General features: G+C 46.0%; 2 protein-coding genes across 2 annotated transcripts in view; both read left to right on the plus strand.

The window, feature by feature from the left end:
- Positions 1 to 24,888, plus strand: part of LOC142468142 (uncharacterized) — a 493,482-nt gene that overhangs the window by 25,882 nt on the left and 442,712 nt on the right. The window lies entirely within an intron of this gene.
- The window catches only part of LOC142468299 (uncharacterized), a 181,412-nt gene that overhangs the window by 9,251 nt on the left and 147,273 nt on the right, over positions 1 to 24,888 (plus strand). The window contains 1 exon segment of the mRNA XM_075574709.1: positions 23,236 to 23,389. The gene's annotated coding sequence lies outside the window, so the exon portion shown is untranslated.

A 24,888-nucleotide genomic window follows, 5' to 3' on the forward strand; every position in this document is an offset into this window, starting at 1 on the left:
CCATGTCCAGTTTCTGTTTGGATTCTTCTGGAAGAATGAATTCATTATGTGGAAGTTTTCACACTCTGCAAATTCTCCCAATCTGTCCCCACGTTCATTCCTGTTACCGTAACCATTCTTACCCACTGGCAATTTGCCTTTCTGCCGGGCACCAACCTTTGCATGGAAACCTCCCGTTACGAGCTTGAGGTGACCATTTCCTTGGTTGCTAAGTTGGTTGATTTCATGGCAGAAGTTTTCACTTTCTCCATTGAATGACGATTCTGGCCGTTTTGTTTCTGAGGAGCTTTCACACTCTGCGAGGTTGTGTCTTCAACTTAATGATGAAGCCTTCTCCACTGATCCTTCCATTATTTGTACCTCTAAGGGCTGTTATATACAGGATGCGGCCGTGCGTTCCTATGCGAACGCGCGCGCGCGCGTGTGTGTGTGCGTGTGTGTGCGTGTGTGTAAAAAAAAATTATTAAACTTTTTTTGTGTGCAATTATTTGCCCACAACATTTGCAACACACATCCACGCATACATACATGCACACATACATACATGCACACATACATACATGCACACATACATACATACATACATGCACACATACATACATGCACACATACATACATGCACACATACATACATGCACACATACATACATACATACATGCACACATACATACATGCACACATACATACATGCACACATACATACATGCACACATACATACATACATACATGCACACATACATACATGCACACATACATACATACATACATGCACACATACATACATGCTCACATACATACATGCACGCATACATACATGCTCACATACATACATGCTCACATACATACATGCACGCATACATACATGCTCACATACATACATGCACACATACATACATGCTCACATACATACATGCACACATACATACATATACATACATTTGAGCGCAGGCAGCAGCGTGAAAAGATGAATTTCTTCATCTTCGCCGCTATCTGTCGGCTCCCCTCTCCCTGCCGGGCGCGCGCTCGGCACATCTATAGACTGACGTCAGCCAACTAAAAATCCGCGCGCGCCTGCCACTATAAAACGGGCCTAATAGAATAGGTTTCCGCTTTTGAGCTCAATGAGGCCTCCATCTTTTCTTCTTGCTTCACTATGGCCAACAATCTCCCATGTAATATGTTTTCCATATTTTCCCCTGGAGAGAGACTGGCGGGGGTACAGTAGGCAGCCAGACTGAGGTCTGAATAAGAACGTTTGTTTACCCTCCGGGGATTCTTCGCCCCCTCGCCCTGAGTTACATCGCTGTGTGAGTATATACTGTACTGTATACTGCACATGTCTGTACCTGCTGACAAAGGTCCACGCTGAGACCAAAACGTCGATGCTTGTATTAAATCTTTACTAAACCGTTTTTGCAAAGCCCAGTGGGTGGTTTCCAGCCCGGGGACAATGCAGCCCCCAGAGAATGAGGGCCATTGCTTTTCGGTGAGTTCCACATTTGGAGGGTGAGGCCTTAGGCCGCGCTTATAGTGCCGGCGAAGCGATGTCGCCCGAAAACAAATACCTTGCCGCCGCCGCGTGCGTTTATAGTGCACGCGACGGAGCGACGCCGCCGTCGCGAAAATCTGAAGCCGGCAAAATTTTATTTTTTCAAGGGCGGTCGCGTCACGTGACGGCCCTTGAACAAATCAAATTGCCGGAATCCCGTGACCCCGCCGCCCGGCGAAACATAACTTTCGCCGGTGGCGACGGATGACGTCACCCGCCGTGTCGCCAACAACGGCACTATAGGCACGGCGTTACTTGTCATGTCGGCCTCATTTGCATGTTGCCAAATACCTTTCCCAATATAGCCGGGTTTATTGTTCATGTTTAACTATGGTTACACCTACCAACACAAGGGCCACTATACATCTTCTTGTACACCCGTTGCCACCTTCCTGCCAATTTGCGGCATGACCGGGAGGAGAGGAACAAGGTAGAGGCGCTGAATGGCAGGTCAGTCACCGCAGCGCACAGAGGAACCAGGGGTTAAGTTTTAGGTGCACAGGACTTTTTGTGTGTGGTTTTTATCCCGGGCACCTTAAAATCCACTCCTAGTGCCTATGGTGCAGGCTGTGGCTGGCCATGTGATCTCTCTTCTCTGCAGGGGCTTCTGGGAGTTTAACTGCAACGCCTCTTCCAAAAGTGTGGTATTTACAGATTATTGAACTAAACACCCCAGAAGCCATGACACCACTCAGGGATCAGCCAATCAGTGCAGAGCTTTAGTAACCACACCCCTTCCTCCGACACACAACTTCAGCCAGGTATGATCTTATCTGCTTTGCTAGAATTCTCACTCAATACATTGTAAGCCTAAAATACAGCAGCTATTGGAATTTTGCAGTCAGATCCCATTGCCATTTCCATATGTGTTTTTTTTTTTACATTCTTAAACCTCTAGGTACCCGTTTGTGTTTGATGTACTCTCCAAAAGATACAAGTTCCCAAAAAGCTCTTGTTTCTTGTTCTAACAGCTTGGTAAGAGTGAGAACTTTAGATGGTAAATCAACAATATTATCCTCTAAATTGATATCTTCACAAAGCATTTGGCCCAACTGTACACTTCTATTATTTCTATTTTGCAAACTTGACATAAGGGAGGTGGTGAAGGCAGATGTAGACGCCACGATGGAATACTCTCCCTATTGTTAATACTACAGGCACACCAAAGTGATCTAGGAAAAATACGAAATGGTGGCTGACATGTAATGAAGGTGCCACTACCAAAACTTGAGTAAATATAAGGATAAATGAAAAAAGGGGAGCACCCTTACACAATATATACCCCCAAAAAGGTGCAAACACGGGAAGGGGAAGAGGTAAATGTTGCTAAGCAACAACATATTGCATTAAACCGATCAACGGACGAGGGAGAGGTGGTTAAAATATGGCAGAGCTGGCGCTGTAGGGGTGGGGAATATTCCATACAGATACATATGCACATTTGCACGTACACAGAGAAGGCAAAGTGAGTGACTGAGCAATGGTAACGTTGGAACAGTGAGAGCAATTATATCTATGTCAAGTGTCCATGTCTGAATAGTATGTACTATGTACTGAAATGGACCACCCTCTTCTCCTTCACATTCTCCATACTCTTGGTATTCGGAACAAAGCTCTATCCTGGATCTCCTCTTACCTCTCCCATCGTACTTTCAGTGTCTATTTTGCTAACACCTCCTCCTCCTCCTCTATTGATCTCTCTGTGGGGGTACCCCAGTGCTCTGTCCTGGGACATCTTCTCTCTGTACACACTCTCTCTAGGTGACCTAATAACATCTTTTGGGTTTAAATATCACCTCTATGCTGACGACACACAAATATACTTTTCAACACCCGACCTTATACCTGCTGTACAAACCAAAGTTTCTGAATGTCTCTCTGCGATATCATCCTGGATGGCCCTCTGACGCCTTAAACTCAACATGGCTAAAACAGAGCTCCTCATACTTCCTCCCAAACCTGGCCCTACTACCTCCCTCCACATTACTGTTGGAACTACGATCATTCACCCAGTAGCCCAAGCACGCTGCCTAGGGGTCACACTCAACTCCTCTCTCACATTCACCCCTCACATTCAAAACATTTCTAAAACTTGTCGCTTTTTCCTCCGCAATATAACAAAGATACGCCCTTTCCTCTGTTGCTCGACTGCTAAAACTCTGACTCAGGCCCTCATTCTCTCCCGTCTTGATTACTGTAACCTCCTGCTGTCTGGCCTTCCTGCCTCTCACCTGTCTCCCCTACAATCTATCCTAAATGCTGCTGCCAGAATCACTCTACTCTTTCCTAGATCTGTCTCAGCATCTCCCCTCATGAAATCCCTCTCCTGGCTTCCGATCAAATCCCGCATCTCACACTCTATTCTTCTCCTCACTTTTAAAGCTTTACATTCTGCCCCTCCTTACATCTCATCCCTAATTTCTCTTTATGCACCATCCAGACTCTTGCGTTCTTCTCAAGGATGTCTTCTTTCTACCCCTTTTGTATGTAAAGCCCTCTCCCGCCTTAAACCTTTTTCACTGACTGCCCCACACCTCTGGAATGCCCTTCCCCTCAGTACCCGACTAGCACCCTCTCTATCCACCTTTAAGACCCACCTTAAGACACACTTGCTTAAAGAAGCATATGAATAGCACTGTAGATATTCTGAACACATGATACATAAAGCTTGGCCCCCTGCAGACGCACTTACCAGAACTCCCTCCTACTGTCTGCAGAGAGAGAAAGGGGGTGGCCCGGTATTAAAGGGGTTGCACCCCATTTAACCATCCCCTGACCTCACCAGGGAGACAAGGGGTTAACTGGGCTGCGGTCCAGAAATGTGGTTTAACCCTTGTTATAGCATGAAAATGTATATTCCCCTGTCCCCATGCTTTGTTATATCTTGTTATATCAATGTCTGCATGACACACACACACTGGGATCCATCCGGGAGGGCAAGGGTTAATAGTTCTTTAGTGATTATAGCCCTTTGTGTAATTTCCCCGCCTTTTCAGGCACCATTTTGCAGAGTCCCATAGGCCGCTATTAGAGCTCAATGCATTTCAATGGCGGATCTTGCGGTTTTGGACCTGTTTCCCTCGAAGACCAGCAGGTGGCGTCCGAGAGGAGGAGCGGCGGTTCCCCATTGTAAGTCAATGGGCTCATTTGTAAGGAATCCGCTCCGCGGTTTACTGGTTGCCTTACCTTGCAGACCGGTGCAGTTCTGGAACAGCTCTCCTGATGTTTGCTGCTGCCTGGATTCACTCACCAAAGCAATACACACTCCCTCTGGTATCTACTGCAGCTGTGCAGCCTATCACTGCAACCTATACTTGCATTCACTCATTGGAGCAGTACCTTCACACTCCCGCCGGGGATTGGCCCGCTGGCCTTTAAGTACTGTCTTCCCATAATGCTCCCGGCCGAGCATAGTCCTAACTGGATGTCACAACAACACAAAGTATTGCACACTGCTCACTAACAATTTCTAAATAATATATAATGACCAAGTGTTAAATAACACTAAGTGAGTGCTACCTATGTACAGAAGTTAATGTCATTAACAATTGAATGATCACGTGAAGAAGTCACAAGAGCATTCACAGAAGTACATTTGGGGTGCACATCACAGTAAACATTTTTAAATTTTCTAACATTGCTATAGTGAAAAACCAAAGTGAAAGTGAAAAAAGTGAAAATCATATATACAATTAAAACACGTTGCGCTGATGTTGTAACCCTTAGCAAGATAATGAAGTAATATCATATATTGACTGAAGACCTGGGCCTCTAGGCGTTAATCGCTGGTTTGTCCTCCTGCCTATTGTGTGTGGTAAGAGTAAGGTCCCAGGTATAGTATAATTAATTGCCAAATGAAAAACAGCTGGAGGAGCGTCATCAACCATATAATATGTGCAGCACTATGTATGGCTATACCCCTAGCCCAAAAGCAGCGTCCACAGTATGATAATGAATTGACCAGTGGGAATTCCCTCACTAATAAGCTATCATATGAACGCTACTTGCTTGCAAGTAGCAGAGCTCCAACATCGCTCTCAACCAGTACTGGGTGTCCCTATGACTAGTGGCAATGATGAAGGGTAACAGTAGAGTATGGAACCATATAATAACAATCTATAATTGAATTGCACAATTGATATGGGGGATTCCCTATAACTAAACTGTCATATAAACGTTGCTTGCTAGCAAACAACACAGCTCCAACATCGCTGTCAAGATTTACTAGGGGTCCCTGCACTGGTGTCAGATAATGGTAAGTGCTAATGTATCACTGTATAGTGTGATACTTAGCTGTGTGTAATCTCATCGTCTGCTACTGCTGCTACACGTAAGTAAAGCCGTCAGTGCTGCCGGAGCGCTCCTCCTAGCTGCTGCTTGCTCGGGATCAGCTGCCAACGTGAAATGACGTCACCACGTCACTTCACCCACTACTGTTTTGCCACAAGCTCTCGCTTGTTCTCCTATGCTGATACGGAGGTTCCGCCCTGCGTCCTTCAGCTTCTGTTCTCCTGTGCTGAAGCAGAGGTTCCGCCCTGCGTCCTTCAGCTTCTGTTCTCCTGTGCTGAAGCAGAGGTTTCGTCCCTGCGTCCTTCAGCCTCCTGGATTCCTGCACTGAAGCGGAGGTTTCCCTGTGTATCTTCAGCTTCCTGGTTCCTGGGGCCTACTCTTTCCCTAATCTAGAGAGGCCGTGTCCTGGTTCCTGCGCTGAAACAGAGGATTCCCCAGCCCGCTCAGGACTCTTGCGCTGTGCACGGGTTTACACCTCCTGAGACCAGTACCATGGGCCATGGTCGCCGCACGCGCAGAGGCCACCCCCGCGCTCCTAAGCTGAAGCGGGGCTTTCCTGACTCCCTGTTGCCGAACGCCTGCTTGGACAATGTTTATCCTGACGTCTCCTGTCCTGACCCTGGCTTGTACAACGACGATGCTGTCTTCTCCAATCCTGATCCTGCTACATATGACTACGAACTGCGCAATCCGGATCAGCCTGCGCGGTCTCAGGTCGGTGCTTTTACAACCCCACCTCAGCCTCGCGGTCCGACCCTGGTTTGTGGCGAGCAGAACCCTGACAGTATGCTCGGCCGCACAAACTCGGACCCCGCTGAGGTGTGGGTTGGTAAGTTTTTTCCTAAAAACCTGTCCCGGTCTGTAGACCAGTCCCAGTTTGAGAATGATTATTTGTGCGATATAATACCCCTGATGGAAGTATCTTAAAACAGTATCTGGCCAGTGTTCTGGCCAGTGAAAACAGTGTTTTCTCCCCTGATTCCCCTTTAACTGGGGATAAGGTGAGTCCTGTGGAACTGGTCAACGCCTGTAGTACACTCAATGCCCTGGCTTTATCATTGGACATTCCTTTAGTACTCCCGGACCCTTCCGTCATGGTGGCTCTCGCTCACGACACGCTGCATGTACTTTCCGTGGTATTGGATGATTGCTTGTTAAAACAGGATCGCCCCCTGGCTGCTAACGCCGTCCACTGGCGGTTTTTCTCTGCTGCCAGTCCTGTCGCTAAACCGGGGGACGTATCTCCCTCTCCGGGAGATGACCAAACGAACCCATTAGCAATATCTTCTAACGTAGTAACTGCCACAGTCCTTAGCTCTGATTGTATGCCCGGGTTCCCTGACACCAATGATATGTCTACGTTAACCCCTGCCGATCAGTCCTGTGAGGTCCCCCTGGAGGATACAAATGTTTCACTACCCAACACTAAGGTTCTAGTATCAGAGAATAAGTCCCTTAGTTCTCCTATTTCTAGCTCAGAAGCCCTTTCTCTAGGTCTTGAGGGTTTTCCAGCTTTAACCCCTGCCGACTCCCTTAGTACTGTCTGAGGTCACCATGCATATATTACAAGTCCTGGGGTTTAAATCTGAGCTTTTTAGCTGTCCTGCCTTTGCTGAAACCCAGTCCCTCAGTACTGTGTCTAAATATGCCCCAGCAAACATGAGGTTACTCTGGGAAGAAATTAAAGCTCCTGTCTTAAAGGGTATTTTTTCTCACATGTCCAGCAAATCTAGAACCTCAGTAATTGTTTCTAAGTCACTTATCAATACATCTGATTTTTTCTCTAATCAAACCCAGACACCCTCACTACCGGTTAGGAGTCCTGTGATCAGAGATTTTGCACTAGAAAACACACCTATTCATGTTTTTTTCAGGTTAGGTACCCCTGTGGTTAGGGCCATTGCAGTTTTAGAGAGGACTTCTTATACTCCTAAGGTGCCTGTCATTAAGAGTTTTCATAGTTCATACTTGCTGCTGGTTATTTCTCAGGTCCCTGTCACTGAGGTACAGACTTCAGCTTCTGATGTTAGCTTCCCTCCCACCATTACCCTGGCTCTGCCTTTTTCTCAAGCTACTGATTTGAAAATCCCAAGGACTATTCCTGATTCACTGACAATACTATCTCCCAATGAAGATTTACCAGTATTGAAGAGCTCTACTGTTGTTTGCTTCTCTGCTCCTGCTAAACCATGGTTTTGTCCCTCGGAATTTTCGGTTGCCCCTGTTATTTCCTCTCAGTTGGAAATACTCTGTACGTATCCCAAGATTTCGGTCCCTATGCCTGGTTTACTGCTTGCCTTGTCACCTTCCATACCAATACCGGGAGATGCTTCCAACCAGCCTATACCCTTACTAACCATTACCTGGGAGCCTTCTAGAGGAAAAATTCCTCGCAGATTCCAACATGCAGTGGTCAGCCAAGAGTTTTTCTGTTACAAAGTTCCTCCTGGTGTATTCTATCAACTATCAGGGCCGCTGATCCTAGATTCAGGTTCCTTTATTAAAGACTGGGCTTTCAGTGGGGGTTCTTCTGCCGTTTCTGCTCTGGAACTCTCTGGTTCTTCACAGCCCTGGATTTCCAAGACATTTTGCGGGGCGAGCCATGTACCAAGGATGTTTCTTCCATCAATCTCATATCCTAGAACTGTACTCACCAAAGAACTGCTCGTTTACGGATGCCCTTTCTACCTAAAGAATTTTAGGAACAACTCAATGTCCCCAAGGCCCATGGATGGTCCTGTCTGGCCACAGTTCTCACCGGGGGGTGGGGGTACACTAAGGACTAACCACGAGTCTCGGGAGCACGACTCTAACCCCAATCCTAGACGGTTCAGCAACAATTCCCGGTCCTCCAACTCTATGAGTGCTCATGTTCGCCCGGAGGTCTCGCGTGAAGGGGGGGGGGGGGTACTGTAAGGAATCCGCTCCGCGGTTTACTGGTTGCCTTACCTTGCAGACCGGTGCAGTTCTGGAACAGCTCTCCTGAGGTTTGCTGCAGCCTGGATTCACTCACCAAAGCAATACACACTCCCTCTGGTATCTACTGCAGCTGTGCAGCCTATCACTGCAACCTAGACTTGCATTCACTCATTGGAGCAGTACCTTCACACCCCCGCCGGGGATTGGCCCGCTGGCCTTTAAGTATTGCTTTCCCATAATGCTCCTTGCCGAGCATAGTCCTAACTGGATGTCACTACTGTTTTGCCACAAGCTCTCGCTTGTTCTCCTATGCTGATACCAGGTTCCGCCCTGCGTCCTTCAGCTTCCTTCAAGCCGCTTGTTCTCCTATGCTGATACCAGGTTCCGCCCTGCGTCCTTCAGCTTCCTTCAAGCCGCTTGTTCTCCTATGCTGATACCAGGTTCCGCCCTGCGTCCTTCAGCTCCCTTCAAGCCGCTTGTTCTCCTATGCTGATACGGAGGTATCCCCTGCGTCCTTCTGCTTCTGTTCTCCTGTGCTGAAGCAGAGGTTTCGTCCCTGCGTCCTTCAGCCTCCTGGATTTCTGCACTGAAGCGGATGTTTCGTCCCTGCGTTCTTCAGTCTCCTGGATTCCTGCACTGAAGCGGAGGTTTCCCTGTGTATCTTCAGCTTCCTGGTTCCTGGGGCCTACTCTTTCCCTAATCTAGAGAGGCCGTGTCCTGGTTCCTGCGCTGAAACAGAGGATTCCCCAGCCCGCTCAGGACTCTTGCGCTGTGCACGGGTTTACCCGTGCAGCTAGGCGGTGTGTATATCTGGTCTGTCTTCCACCTCCTGAGACCAGTACCATGGGCCATGGTCGCCGCACGCGCAGAGGCCACCCCCGCGCTCCTAAGCTGAAGCGGGGCTTTCCTGACTCCCTGTTGCCGAACTCCTGCTTGGACAATGTTTATCCTGACGTCTCCTGTCCTGACCCTGGCTTGTACAACGACGATGCTGACTTCTCCAATCCTGATCCTGCTACATATGACTACGAACTGCGCAATCCGGATCAGCCTGCGTGGTCTCAGGTCGGTGCTTTTACAACCCCACCTCAGCCTCGCGGTCCGACCCTGGTTTGTGGCGAGCAGAACCCTGACATCATTGACTTCAATGGTGATTCCTCGACGGCGCTTTCCAGGAACGAGTTGGCTGCCGTCCAAACGGCAAAGCGGATACTTTTTCTGAAAAAGAGCTTTGATCACTGATTAGTCAAGTTCAACGTTAAGTGGCGTGGGAATCTACAGTTCTAGGGCACCCAGAAATAAAATTATTTTTGCCCCTAGTTCCTAGACCTCCCCCCACTCGACCACCACCGGGCCCCCTGAATCCTGGACCCCCGAGAAGGGTCGTGCCGAGAGAGCGGGTCGCGCAATAGGTTCCAAGGGCGGCAGAAACAGCTCAGGAATTTGACTAAGTCCGAAAAGCTACAAACCATGAATCCATACCTCCGGGTCCCGAGGGCCAGGGTTTGGGGTACCTGTAGGCACTGCTCCGGCATGGCTGCAGAACCATCCTTGACCCTCTTGGACCAACCCGACGGAGTATGGACCCCCTTGAAAGTTCGAGAATTCTCCCATAGACTTCAACGGCGGCCAATTTCCATTGACCGGCTATGGCGGAGAAACCCCATAGACTTCAATGGCGGCGATGCCCCATTGAAAGTCTATGGCGGTGGATTCCCATAGCCGCCAACGGCGGCGGTTTGCCATTGAAAGTCTATGGCGGCGGAGCCCGTTGTTTTCAATGGGGATTTGGTGAAAAACCGTGATTTAATTTACAGCAGAGTTTTTTGTATTAAAATAGGAAACGGTTTAAGTGGTATTTGTGTAACTCCGGTTCCGAAGGTCGTAGCGGGCTGAAACTCGGACCATATGGTGTCCCAGTTCTGGCATTGAGATCTGGGTAGTTTGGACCCGCTGGACCTAACGGAACCGGATATTTTAATATGTTTGTATTTTACCTATAATACTGTATCCCAAGGCAGGGATAAAACCCAGAGGAAATTCCTTTGCATACAAGGAAGCATATGGTCAGAGAGGCGACCCAATGTCTAGGGCCTAAGTGCTGTTCAAAGGGTTTTGCCACCCTCACTGTTTACCTGAGGGCTGAGACGACTCAAACCAGAGCAGTCTGTGAGTGTCATATTTTACACCTTCCAACAAAGGGTATCCTGCCAGAAATTCCATTTGGTAGACTGGCTGGCATTACCGATGTAAATTTGGGGCTACAGAAATGAGACCCTCAGGGTCCTACTGCGCATGAGCTAACTAGCAGGGGGGCATGGATTAAAATATGTTCCCACGTTAAAGATTGGATACAGCTAATTGTTATCCAATAGCCTGTACTTAAGGTTAAGGATAGGGTTACAAAAGATATATAAACTGTGGTCAACCCTATATCCTTTGTCTTCTGATACCATCTTGATTGTTACCTGATTGCTGGAGAATTGCTATCTGATACTTCTCATTCCCCACCCCCAAGTAAGTGTTACTTCTTGCCTGTTACTGTACTATATTGCTGTGTTCACCTATTTAAGGAATAAATATACTTTATTATATCTAAGCCTCGTTCAGTTCAACCCAGATATTTGGTGTATTATTATAGCCTGTCACAAAGCTCCCGTCACACTGTCTCTGTACGTTCTCCCTACCTACCAATTAGACTGTAAGCTCCTCGGGGCAGGGACTCCTCTTCCTTAATGTTACTTTAATGTCTAAAGCACTTATTCCCATGATCTGTTATTTATATTATCTGTTATTTATTTGATTACCACATGTATTACTGCTGTGAAGCGCTATGTACACTAATGGCGCTATATAAATAAAGACATACAATACAATACAATAAAGCATCTTTGTTGCTTAATTGTCTTATTCCCACAGTAATAAATGCTGAGAAGTGGATGATATTAAGTCCATCTTCACAGATACAAGTTTCCCACGCCAATCAATATTATTGCTTTGAAGAGAAATAACCAATCAACTCTGCAGATCAATGGCACTAAAATGCTGAATTGAACAGAAAATCCTCTTCACTGCCCGATCCCCCTGCCCCCTCCTCCTCCCATACATCCTGCTCTTCACAGGGTCCATGAACATATTGATAAAAGATAATAATCATAAATACAAATATTATGCAAATCTGTGAGACCTGACGTCACATGACCGCGGAGCGTCACTTAGCGCAGCTGGAAGGTAGGAGGGGGGCGCTAGCGCCGGAGCCGGCCAGCAGAGGGGCGCAGCAGTACGAGTTTGCACTCCCCAGCCCTAGCTGACTGAATAAGAGTCTTATAACAGATGTCTAAAACATTTATAGCGTACACTTTAATGAAGTATACACTTTGGGGAACCTTATACTTATACGGGAAATGGATTTCGGATATTTGGGCTCGAAATCCAGGAGTCTGGGGGACACTGGGCAGCCCCGGTGTAATTCACCCCGCGTACCGAGAAATCACGCCTGCTCGCCGGGGAGATTTAGGGGAGTACCGGTAACTGCGGCCCCGAACTCCTGCAAACAAAATAATTGTATTTCTACCCAAATATCCCCCCTAAATATCCCCCCCTAAATATTCCCCCTAAATATTCCCCCTAAATATTCCCCCTAAATATTCCCCCTTAATATCCCCCCTAAATATTCCCCCCTAAATATTCCCCCCTTAATATTCCCCCCTAAATATTTCCCCCTAAATATTCCCCCTAAATATTCCCCCCTAAATATTCCCCCTTAATATCCCCCCTAAATATTCCCCCCTAAATATTCCCCCTAAATATCCCCCTAAAACTGACACACAAGAAATGTCACAGTTCTACGGCTAAGGGAACATGAAAACACAAAAAGCCGGGGGTCACTTTATTTCCCACGTGTATTATCCCGGGTCCCCGGCTTATGGAGCTACCAGGGCCCCCACGGGTTCAGGGGTAACCAGCGGGCTTACCCTTTTATTAGCCTGGTTACCCCCTCCCGTCATACAAAGGGTAAGCCCAGCCTGCTTTCTCTTTGCCACGTCAGGTCCCTTAATTTTAGAACAAAATATCAGGAAAATTTATTTAGCAATAGTGTACAGCTGTATGATATTCTGTTACCCTGCCCCTCTACCGAATGCCCCTGCCTCTCCACCGAATGCCCCTGCCCCTCTACCAAATGCCCCTGCCCCTCTACCACATGCCCCTGCCCCTCTACTGGCGTTAAAATATTTTTAAAAATCCTTGTACGGTTAAGTGGCACTTACCGGTATTGCAATTGAATGCTGAACGCATGAACCCCTGTAGGTTCCTCCTATCCTGTGTAGCTTATGGCTGTGTAACATCTTAAAGCTGCAGTTCAAGCTCCAGTTTTTTTTTATTTTTTAGGTTTTTTTTTTTTTTTACTTCAAAAGTTTCATGTGGGCAATCTCTAATTACCTAAAGAACTGCATAGCTGCCGGTCAATTCGTTCTCCGTCTATTGATCGGCAAAGTTTGGCGACATCTTTAAATATGGGGAACGTAAATCGTTGCTATAGGAACAAGCATGCTTGTTAAAATAGAATACAAGAAAATTGGTCTTTCAAAGTTGTTGTTTTTAAAACAGAAAATGCTAAAAGTATTTTTTTTTTACTACAGAACTGATTTATTAAAAAAAAAACACATGCAGGATATTGCTTGAACTGCAGCTTTAAGTGTCACATTTGAAGTGTCTGTGGAGTTAATATTGGAGTTAGAATTGGAGGTGAAGACTAGACGAAGACCTCGACTTTACAATTCAACAACCACAACAACCCTGCAACTGCGAGAACTCGACTTTCTAAATGCTCTGCCAATTTGTACACATCTATAGACTCGAAACAAAAACAGAAAGGCCCAGCCAACAACCAAAGTGACACAACACATAGTACAATACTTCAGTGCTTATCTGCTCATGAGTAAGGGTCATTTAGTTAAACCCTTTGGCCAAAGCGTTATAAGCCTGCAGCCGACATCAAGGCTGTGACCAGTCTGCCGGTCCTGACACTACCTGGTAACGTTCTCAGGCGTGACCAGTCTGCAGGTCCTGACACTACCTGGTAACGTTCTCAGGCGTGACCAGTCTGCAGGTCCTGACACTACCTGGTAAAGTTCTCAGGCAGTGACCAGTCTGCAGGTCCTGACACTACCTGGTAACGTTCACAGGCGTGACCAGTCTGCAGGTCCTGACACTACCTGGTAACGTTCTCAGGCGTGACCAGTCTGCAGGTCCTGACACTACCTGGTAACGTTCTCATGTACCTCTTCTTTTTTTTGCAGGAGGGAGAAAGACCAAACTGGGTCTGTCATACACAGGAACATGATAAAACTGCTCATTGGAAAGTGGGACGGGGCGAGCTTAAACCCTGCGGAGGAGAGGCCGCACCTCCAAACAACAATAGTTTCAATAACCCAGCAAGCGCTAGAGTCTAAAAACTCGGTTTCAAAGCTGCTGCTTAATGTTCAGTATTACACTGCCCTCCCAGGCCTCATTTATACGCCTGCGCTTTCAACTCCTACTGTTATCCTCAAATACACGGGACCTCTCTCCTCCTACCTCTCTCTCTGCCGCGCATTATGCCCTCCCTATTACTTTTTCTGTTAGCATTTTTTCTCACTCTTTTGTAAACATTTCTGTTCTCTCCAACTTCCCCACGCCTCCCCTCCCCGCCAGCATCCTCTTCCCCCTCTGTGGTGCTGTGGATGTACAGCCACCCCCCCCCACCCCCAATTCTCACCTTCATTATCTCTGTTTTAACACCCCTCCAGTGCCTTTCTGTTCTTTATGCTTCCTTTTTTTCCAATCCCTTGACCCGAGGAAGAGAGGATAACTCTCGAAAGCTTGTCCTATGACATAAATTGTTAGTCCAAATAAAAAAGGTATCACCTAATACTGAAGACTTATTCTGCACTATCGCAACTGGACTAACACATTATATATATATATATTATATATATATATATATATATATATATATATATATATAATATATATATATATTCTCAGACCAGAAAGGTAATTTTAACGCACACTCACACACCCAGCCAATGAAATTGCAGCCTCGAGCGGCAGCAGTGCGAAAAGACTCTTTTCAGAGTCTTTTTCCTGTCTGCCGGCTCGCTGCCGTGCGCGCGTCCCTAGTATAGAACGGCTGGCTAACCACAGCCAATTATAAGTGCCGCGCGCGCACGCCGGAGCAAGCGCGCCCACTATATTACGGCCCTTGCTCATCTCATCTGAGCCATCCGGTTACCGGCAGATAGCCGAAAGAGAGCAGAGAGACGCACATAATAAGCGACCCAGGCGGGAGCTCAGAGCGGGACGCTGGGACGCTCCGGCCTGCAGTGGATATTAAGGTAACGCAATATTACCGGAATCCTCCTCCTGATACTGGACAGAGAGCAACATCGAGAGACTAACCGCTTCCATATACCGTACAAAAAGATCCAAAGGAACGCTTGTGATTTTAATGTTTTTATTAAACAACAATATATTATACCAACATGTTTTTAATATTTTTTACATGACCACTTGATAGAAGATTTTCGAATTTACATAAGATGCCGATATATAAAGAAAGAGATAAAACTGCTCCATCTAAATTCTTTCATTTTCAAAAGGCCCTGAAGGAAATAATTGAATGTGAGAAGGATACTCCCCATACTCGTGTGAGAAGGATACTCCCCATACTCGTGTGAGAAGGATACTCCCCATACTCGTGTGAGAAGGATACTCCCCATACTCGTGTGAGAAGGATACTCCCCATACTCGTGTGAGAAGGATACTCCCCATACTCGTGTGAGAAGGATACTCCCCATACTCGTGTGAGAAGGATACTCCCCATACTCGTGGGAGAAGGATACTCCCCATACTCGTGGGAGAAGGATACTCCCCATACTCGTGGGAGAAGGATACTCCCCATACTCGTGTGAGAAGGATACTCCCCATACTCGTGTGAGAAGGATACTCCCCATACTCGTGTGAGAAGGATACTCCCCATACTCGTGTGAGAAGGATACTCCCCATACTCGTGTGAGAAGGATACTCCCCATACTCGTGTGAGAAGGATACTCCCCATACTCGTGTGAGAAGGATACTCCCCATACTCGTATGAGAAGGATACTCCCCATACTCGTGTGAGAAGGATACTCCCCATACTCGTGTGAGAAGGATACTCCCCATACTCGTGTGAGAAGGATACTCCCCATACTCGTGTGAGAAGGATACTCCCCATACTCGTGAGAGAAGGATACTCCCCATTCTCATGACACTTTATTGGCTGCCACTTCACAGTTTTTCTTTTTTTCTATTCCACCCCCCTTTTTTTCCTCTCTCTATTCCCCCCCCCCCCTTTTTTACCTGGATATATGCGCCACAAGACTTTTTACTTTCAACATAATCAATCCAGACCAACGCATATATACACACTATATACCAATGCATATATACACACTATATACCAATGCATATCTACACACTATATACCAATGCATATACACACTATATACCAATGCATATACACACTATATACCAATGCATATATACACACTATATACCAATGCATATACACACACTATATACCTATGCATATATACACACTATATACCAATGCATATACACACACTATATACCTATGCATATATACACACTATATACCAATGCATATACACGCACACTAACCAGCACAATCGCACAGAGATTAAAGACTCCCTAAAAGCCCTGTATTGCCGTCTTGTAGTGAGCTCTGCCGTAGGGGGAGGACCCTCTGCGGTGGGCGGCGCGTGCGGGCCCCCAGCGCCTTGCCTCCTTCCGAAGTGGCTCACTATGTGCCGTAACGTGTCAGCCGGCCGGAGCTGCAAGCCTCTGGTGTTAACGCTGCCGCGTCACGTGAAGGGGCCGTGAGCCAATGAGGAGGGGAGCTGTGCGGAGCTCCGGGAGGGAGGTCTGAGTGTGTGTGTGTTTGTGTGTTTGTGTGTTTGTGTGTATGTTTACCCACGCCTGCGATTCGAACTCTGCGCTGTCCTCTGTACAGCATGGCAGCACCCCCCCTCTCCCCCCTCCGGTGCGCGTTTCGCAGGCTGCCCGTGGGGCGTGCTGGGGAGGTTGCGGCCAGCTCCGGCTGCTGAGCCTGTCTTCCCCGGGAGGAGAGGCAGCAGCAGATGCACGGGGGGGCGGGGGGGGGGGGGGACACTGTGCGCATAGGAATCCCGTCTCAAAGGGAAAGCAACAAGGCAGAGGGGTTTCCAGCCCGGGCGCTGTTTAGGGAAGGGTCCGGCTTCAGTGCCTATTACTTTCCCCCTCCCTTCCTCCCCAGTGGATGGCAAGTGTATCTATCAGTCTATTAATGTGTGTGCCTGTGTGTCATGGCCCCGCCCTCCACGTCATGGCCCCGCCCACACGACCCGTTCTGGTCACGCCCCCGCGCCAAAACAAGTTCACCGCAGATCGCGGTGCAGTGACTTGCACGCGCCGCCGGCAAGCAAGGCGGGCGCGTGCAGCGGGGCCTTAGCCATACAAGGGCACCTGCATCATAAGTCACATAAGGGCGGCTACAGCCGCGTCGGAGCTTCCATACTTACAGAGGAAGGGAAAGCAATCGAGTGCATCAATCGGAACAAAACAGGACAGGTTTTTAAAAAATATTTTTTTATTTCAAACGTTTTTATTGTTTTTTTGTGGTATCACATCAAGACTTTGAAACAGGAAGAACAATGTACATAGATTACATCTGAACTATAGTAACGGGTATTCCCCCACCCAATCGCATATAGCGTGTATGTGAGGGGGAACCTACATGTTACCAGGTGTGGTGCGTTATACCTGTCAGGCCCACAGGAGGTCTGAGCCTCCGCTAGTGGGAGCCTGGGGTGAATCTCTGGAACGTTTCTTGTCAGCGCCTCCACCTATGTGAGATTCTAGGAGTGTAGAGTGGCCCTCACATAGGAACATCCATAAAGTAACCAGCCCACACCAAAGGTTATGGCTGAAAGGGTTTACTATATGGCAAATAACACAACATAACATACTTCAACAATATGACATTGACAGTGTCCCTCTATAACACTAATAGGCACAACTACCCGGTGACCACGCAGGGCTTTGTACCCCACGTTATATCAATAGTCCCAAATGTCCCACAATACCCCAAGTGAGTGACTGTTGGTAAAGTTGGTGCACTTGATGACTGACTGTACCTGCCCAGTGCTCCAGCACCTGAGGCTGCAGATTCTTCACAAAGGATCCGCCGCTCTGCGATATCCCCTGTGACGTCCGGCAACTCTGCCTGGCGGTGGGTGACTCCCGCATGGAGTGATCCACCTTTGGAAAGTCTCTTGCTGTAGAGCCTGTCTGAGCCCAGACGCAGGCCACGATCACTGCGTGCAACTGGCACCGGTGATATCACATAGAACTGGGTACTATAGAAAGCAACCCCCCATTGCACTGAAAGGGGCCTTCCCTGAAACTGCCAAACTAACTGCTGTGGCTGCACTGCAAGCCACACTGTCTCTTCTTGTCAGAGCCCACAGCACTGCAGCTGTGTCACTGACAAGACTCAGATGAGGGCAGGGTCCCTACCTAAGGGGCCTTCCCTATGAACTTACCCACTAACCTAGTGGGAAGTGGGGCCTACCTGGGCCTGGGGTTTCTCTGGCCTAGTACAGCAGAGCACTGCAGCTGTGTACACTACCTTCCCCAATCGCTTCCTGGATCCAACTGACAAACTCCTGTCTGCACACAACATTGTATCTTCTTTGCAGCATGAGAATCTGCCAGCTCTATTGGCTTCAATGCTGCCTGTGACCAGGGTGAAAGTGCAGTCCCCAGAGGCTGCTGGGAATTGTAGTTCTTGGTACAGCTCTTTCCTATGGGGACCGCGTGCGCGTTCTTTACTGCGCATGTCTGAAGCTGTAATGGCCGCCGCTACTCTTAACTGAGCATGCGCAACTTCCCAGAGCCCCTGCACACATGTAATGGCTACCTCTATGCTTGCCAACCTCTGTGCATTGCACGGCACAGGCGCAAACTCCCGCACCAATCTCAACATGGCCGCCGCGATTGCTCTGCTTACGCGCAAGCCTCCGCACATGCGCGAACACATTAAACATGGCGACGTCCTGCCGCAGCTGCCACCGGGAGCCCCCAGGAACGCGCTCGCCCCCGCAGCAGCACACACGCAAGGGGGAAAGAAACCTGCAGATGGGGACCAGAGGGACCATGGCTAAATATAGAACTATCTTTTTTTGATATTTAAATATATATTTTGGACATAAGGTCTTAAGACATTTCATTAAAGCCAACAGAAACTCCATCTTAACTTTAGAACATTTAAATACTTCTGGGCCTCCAATCGGGAGGCTACTACCTTCAACGTTTTTGAGTGCTTTATTACTTGAAAGGGGTGAAAAAGAATAGAGGGAGAGAGAAAAGGGTAAGAAGGCTCCGTTACTTGGGTTATACCCTTGGTTGAGATAGATTCCTGGGTTCTATTTTTCTAGTTCTCAGGCCATGCGTCCCAGACCTTATACGGCTGGTCTGTTCTCTGGGTTAGGAGGGCTGAGAGGAGCTCCATCATTCCTACCTCCTTAATTCTGCGGATAACTGTTTGCTTTGATGGGGCTTTCCGTTTTTTCCATGCAGCTGCTATTGAGCAGCGTGCTGCGTTGAGAATGAATGCCGCCAATTTCCTTTGAGGGGTCAGGAGTCCTTCTATGGGTTTGGCTAGTAGGAAGGGCAGCGGGTCCATCTCTATGCTCTCCCCAGTAACATCTTGGATCATAGTCCTAATCATGTTCCAGAAAATCTGTATCTGGGGACAAAACCACCAGATATGTACCAGATCTCCTCTCAAGCCACATCCTCTCCAGCAGAGGTCAGGTAGGCCGGGGGAGATTTGTCTCAGCCTACTCACGGTTAGGTACCATTGAAATAGTATTTTATATATATTTTCTTTTATAGTAGTACAAATTGAAGTTTTGGCTGCCGATTTCCCAGATATCCTCCCAGTCATCTTTATCTATTTCCGTATTGAGGTCTTCAGCCCATTTTTTCATATATCTGTGATTGACGGCTACTATTGGCAGTGATATAGAGAGTAGATCTCCGATATCAGACCCTTCTTATATATACCGCTTGTACATAACTTTTCAAATTTTGTTGGTTCTGTAAATTTAGTTTTTTGGGAAATACAGTAGCTAATGGATGGAATTTCTGTTGAAGATCTTGGAATGATATTATTGAGCCTTTTTCTATTAAGTCCGCCACCTTTTGGACATTGGCCTCTTTAAAATATTTAAAATCATTAGGGGCACAACACGGAGGGAAATCCGGGTTACCAAAAATAGGAGTCAAAATGGAAGGAGAGGTTGTCAATTTGTGCTTTTCTTTATTCTTGGTCCATATCTTCCACGTACACCTCATTGCTCCCAGGCCTGTCTTGCCCGGAACTATCTCCACCCCTCCCCACTCGGGAACATAGTATTGCTGCGAGAGTGAGGGTAGAGACATAGGAGGACTCGATCTCCAACCAACAACACGACACTGGATTGTTACACCAAACCACCGCTTGTTTTAAGTGTGCTGAGTAGTAGTATTTAATAATATCTGGTACTCCTAGGCCTCCACACTCCTTAGACGCTAACATTACCTACCTTGCCACTCTTGGTCTTTTATTTCTCCATATAAATTGGAAAATTTTATTTTGTAATTTTTTGAGTTCCCTCAAGGGTACATTGACTGGCAGAGTTTGGAAGAAGTACAGGAGTCTAGGGAGAATATTCATTTTAACCGAAGCTACTCTTCCCAGCCATGATATTTGGTATCTGTTCCAACACTCTAGGTCACCTTTAATTTTGGCAAAGAGGGAGGGAAAGTTACATTTATATAACGATTTATATGAATTAGATATTTTGATTCCCAGATATTTAAGTTCTGAGTAGCTCCATTTAAAACTAAAGTTAATTTGTAATAATTTTACTTGAGGGGGTGAAAGGGATAGGTTCAGGGCCTCTGATTTGATCATTATTGATTTTGTAACCTGAAACCTTACCAAATTTTTCTAATTTGAATTGTAAATTCGGGAGAGATGTCAGAGGAGAGGACAGAGACAGAATCACATCGTCGATCAAAAAATAAATAAATAGATCAAACGCTCAGGGCACAGGTCCATCCAAATCTACTCAAGAAAAGGCCAAACAATGTAGAGAATTACTGAGAGATTATTCTCTCCTTGATATATGGAGGGCGCAGCATCAAGGGCAGCGGGACTATTCCTTCTTTTCAGCCCCACATCAGACCTACTCCAGAATTGATTATTTTCTGGGTACTAACGATATTTTCCAGGCATCCACCCAGTCTAACATTGGTTCGATATCATGGTCAGATCATGCCCCTATTGACTTGGTGCTCTCCCTCCCTTTTAGTAAAAATACCAGTTATAATTGGAAACTTAATGATTCTCTAATAAATTTGCCAAAAGTAGAGAGCACAATAAAATTGAAAATAATGGAATATTTCTCCATAAATAAAGGTTCAGTTGTTTCTCCGATAACGCTATGGGAAGCACATGAGGCAACAATCAGAGGGTCTCTCATTTCATTAGCGTCCTACCAGAAAAAAAGAAAACAAAAATTAAACTATTAGATAAAACCAGGACTGAATTAAAACAAGTCCAATTAGAAGAGGTAGAGCGGGCATTAAGATGCACAAATCAACGCTATTATGATAAGGGAAACAAATCTGACCGGTTGTTGGCCAATAAATTAAGAGGTTTAAGGGTAAAATCCCAAATTACAACGATTCGAACCAAAGCTGGCCTTAAAACATACATTGAAAAAGAAATTGCCCAAGAATTCACAGAATACTATTCCAACCTATACAATTTAAACCATCCCCCAAAAATACAGCCTGGATTGTCAGCTATAACAAAATATCTCGAGACCTGCAATTAACCTGTATTATCGGAAGAAACCATCCAAAAATTAAATGAGAAAATATCCATAGAGGAACTTTTCGAGGTTATCAAACAATTAAAAATAAATAAAACACCGGGTCCGGATGGTTTTACCAATCAATATTATAAAACGTTTGACAGTACTAGCCCCGTACCTAATAGCGATTTTTAACTCTTTTATGGAAGGGGAGGATATTCCTCCCTCTGTCAATGGCTAACCTGGCAATTATCCACAAAGAGGGAAGAGACCCATTACATTGCGGTAACTATCAACCGATCTCACTTCTAAATTCAGACTTAAAAATTTGCAGCAAAATCCTAGCAAATAGACTAAACCCAAGATTACCAAGCTTGATTCACAAAGACCAGGTAGGTTTCATATCTGGAAGACAAGCTTCGGACAATACTCATAAAATTATAAATATTATCGACCACGTACACCTCTCGGGAACAAAGGCCATCCTGTTAAGTCTAGATGCAGAAAAATCAAACAATGATTAAATTCGGTTTTAAGGGCTCATATTTGGAAGGGGTTAGAGCCCTATATAAAACCCCAACAGCATTTGTGAAGCTCCCGGGAGGAGACTCAAATCCCATAAAAATCAAGAATGGTACGAGACAGGGTTGCCCCTTGTCCCCACTCCTTTTCGCTCTGTCGATCGAACCCCTCGCGGCGACAAACAGGAACGATATAAATGTAAAAAGCATCAAAATTGTAGACACCGAGTACAACATTTCTCTATTCGCCGACAGGTTTTTAGTAAACAATGACCATATCGACTTACAAAATTAGAGAACAGTATGCAAAATCATATGCAAGCATCAAGTGCTGTAACTGCAATATAAAGAGTCAGCTGTTAATACATAACAGATACAAACTATATCTGACGTGCGCTAGTTGAGTGCAGTGCACCACATGACTGTAGTTGGTGTATAGTTAGACCGGAACACGAGATAACATGTACTGCCATTTAACACTGTGACATAATACCTCTTGGGTCATTCAAATTAGACCATCCCTTTCATACCGCGTATATACTGTACCACAAGGCTCTTCGGGTGTCGGATAATTATTCAACGTCGGGCACTACAGGCATGCTCCATAACGGGGCACTCGGAGTGGGTGAAAGTACAACATTTATTAAGTAAATAACCAATAATAATAATTTGTTCTTGTATAGCAATACGATACAGTGATGAAACAAATGTAGTAAAAACACTGAAAAACATAAAAATGGACCGTCTCCCGAGAACTGAAGTAAGAAAAATACTAACGTAGTCATTGGAAGTAAAGAGGAATACGTTCTCGAGAGATTCTTTAGATTATGCCAATAATTGTGTTTATTTTTGGAGAGTTCTAGGAGAGAAACGAGCGAGGGGGGAAAAAAGACACTTGTATCAAGAGATGCCGAATCATCAGGCGCTGACATGGAGGGTGAGGCAGATAGTAATCTACGCCGGTGCTTTCCTTCTTCATCTACCTCCTCTTCTTTTTAACATCACAGCGGAGGGGCAAACCAGACATATAGAAGGAGACGAATCAGACGGGGAAAGAAGACACCTCCGAGATCGGGGCAGGTGGGGTTACAGACCCCCAAAAGACAAGAAACAGAAACAACCTCTGCAAAACAAAAAGGGGCAACAACCGAGATGGAGAAGGTAGTATCACCCGCTTTGGGACTTAATGTCATCAATTTGTCCAAGTATTGTCTCACACCCAAACAGGAACAGGTGCTGTCTAGGGAACTGTCGTTCGTACCTACACCGGCGTTTAATAAATTTACTTGTATAAAGAATCTATTCTTATTTTGTAGAAAAGTATTACTAAAGACGATGATCTGACAACCATGGATTGGAATACATTGCAAGATATGATAGACATGGTTGACGAGGATGAAGGAGAGTCTCTTACTCCTGTGAACAAACCGAAATTTGGCCCTAAATCTACTTTCACACCATCTTTCCAAACTAGCCCTGCAATTGAGACTTGTTTCCAATTATCCAGAAAGGATATTATGGGCATTGCACCTCGTAGCATGGGCACAAAAAATCTTACACGTATAGAACAGGAATCTCTTAAAGAATTGAAAAATCTTAAAGATGTAGTGTTTAAGCCATCAGATGAAGGGGGCCATATTGTCATCTGGCCCACAGAAATGTATCTTCGTGAGGCTCATCGGCAACTTTTACACCCCTTAAACTACAAAAGATTGTTTCTGGATCCTACTTCGAAATTCAAAATCCAAATCGACCAACTTCTAGCTGGAGCTCTGGATGCAGGCACTATTACTCTGAAAGAGTAAATTCCTGAGAGACACACATCCAAGGATTCCAACTTTATATTTACTCACAAAAGTGCATAAGGACTTTAAAAGTCCCCCAGGATGCCCGATCGTATCGAGGATAGGGGGTTTGTGTGAGAAGATCTGCACTTTTATCGATACTTTTTTTTGTAACCACATGTCGTAAATCTGCCATCCTTTGTAAGGGATACATCTGATGTTCTGTTGAAAATCCAAGATATTGTGGTTCGTAAAGGAACTTAATCTCGTCACTTGTGATGTGGAGTCTTTGTACTCGTATATCGATCATAAGGATGGCATCAATGCTGTTAAGTATTTCTTGTGGATGCAAAATCCCGATACCAAAGATTAATGTGACTTGGTTATTCTTTTTCTCACCTTTATTTTATCCCATAATTATTTTATTTTTGATAGCAAATATTATGTCCAAATAAGGGGGCTGCAATGGGAACTAAATATGCCCCATCATATGCTCACCTCTTCCTTGGATGGTGGGAGAGGTATCTTTACGGATTAATTTACCAACCACATTCCTTTATGGATAAGGTATATCGATGACGTCTTCTTCCTGTGGGAGGGGGACGTCATTGAGTGCACTGAGTTTATTCAAGTGCTGAATCACAATCAACTAAATATACACCTTACCCATGAGGTTTCTGAGGAATCAGTCTCTTTTCTTAATCTAAAAATTACGATTACCAAGGATCTTAAGATAGAGACTGGTGTTTACCGCAAAAAGAGAGCGACCAACAGTTTGCTACACAATAATAGCTGTCATTCTACTTCCCTCAAACGGGGTATCCCCATTGGCCAGCTGTATCGCCTAAAGCGCAATTAGAGTCTGAGTAACTCTTG

This window comes from Ascaphus truei, chromosome 1, assembly GCF_040206685.1.
Source record: "Ascaphus truei isolate aAscTru1 chromosome 1, aAscTru1.hap1, whole genome shotgun sequence".
NCBI classification, from domain to species: Eukaryota; Metazoa; Chordata; class Amphibia; order Anura; family Ascaphidae; genus Ascaphus; species Ascaphus truei.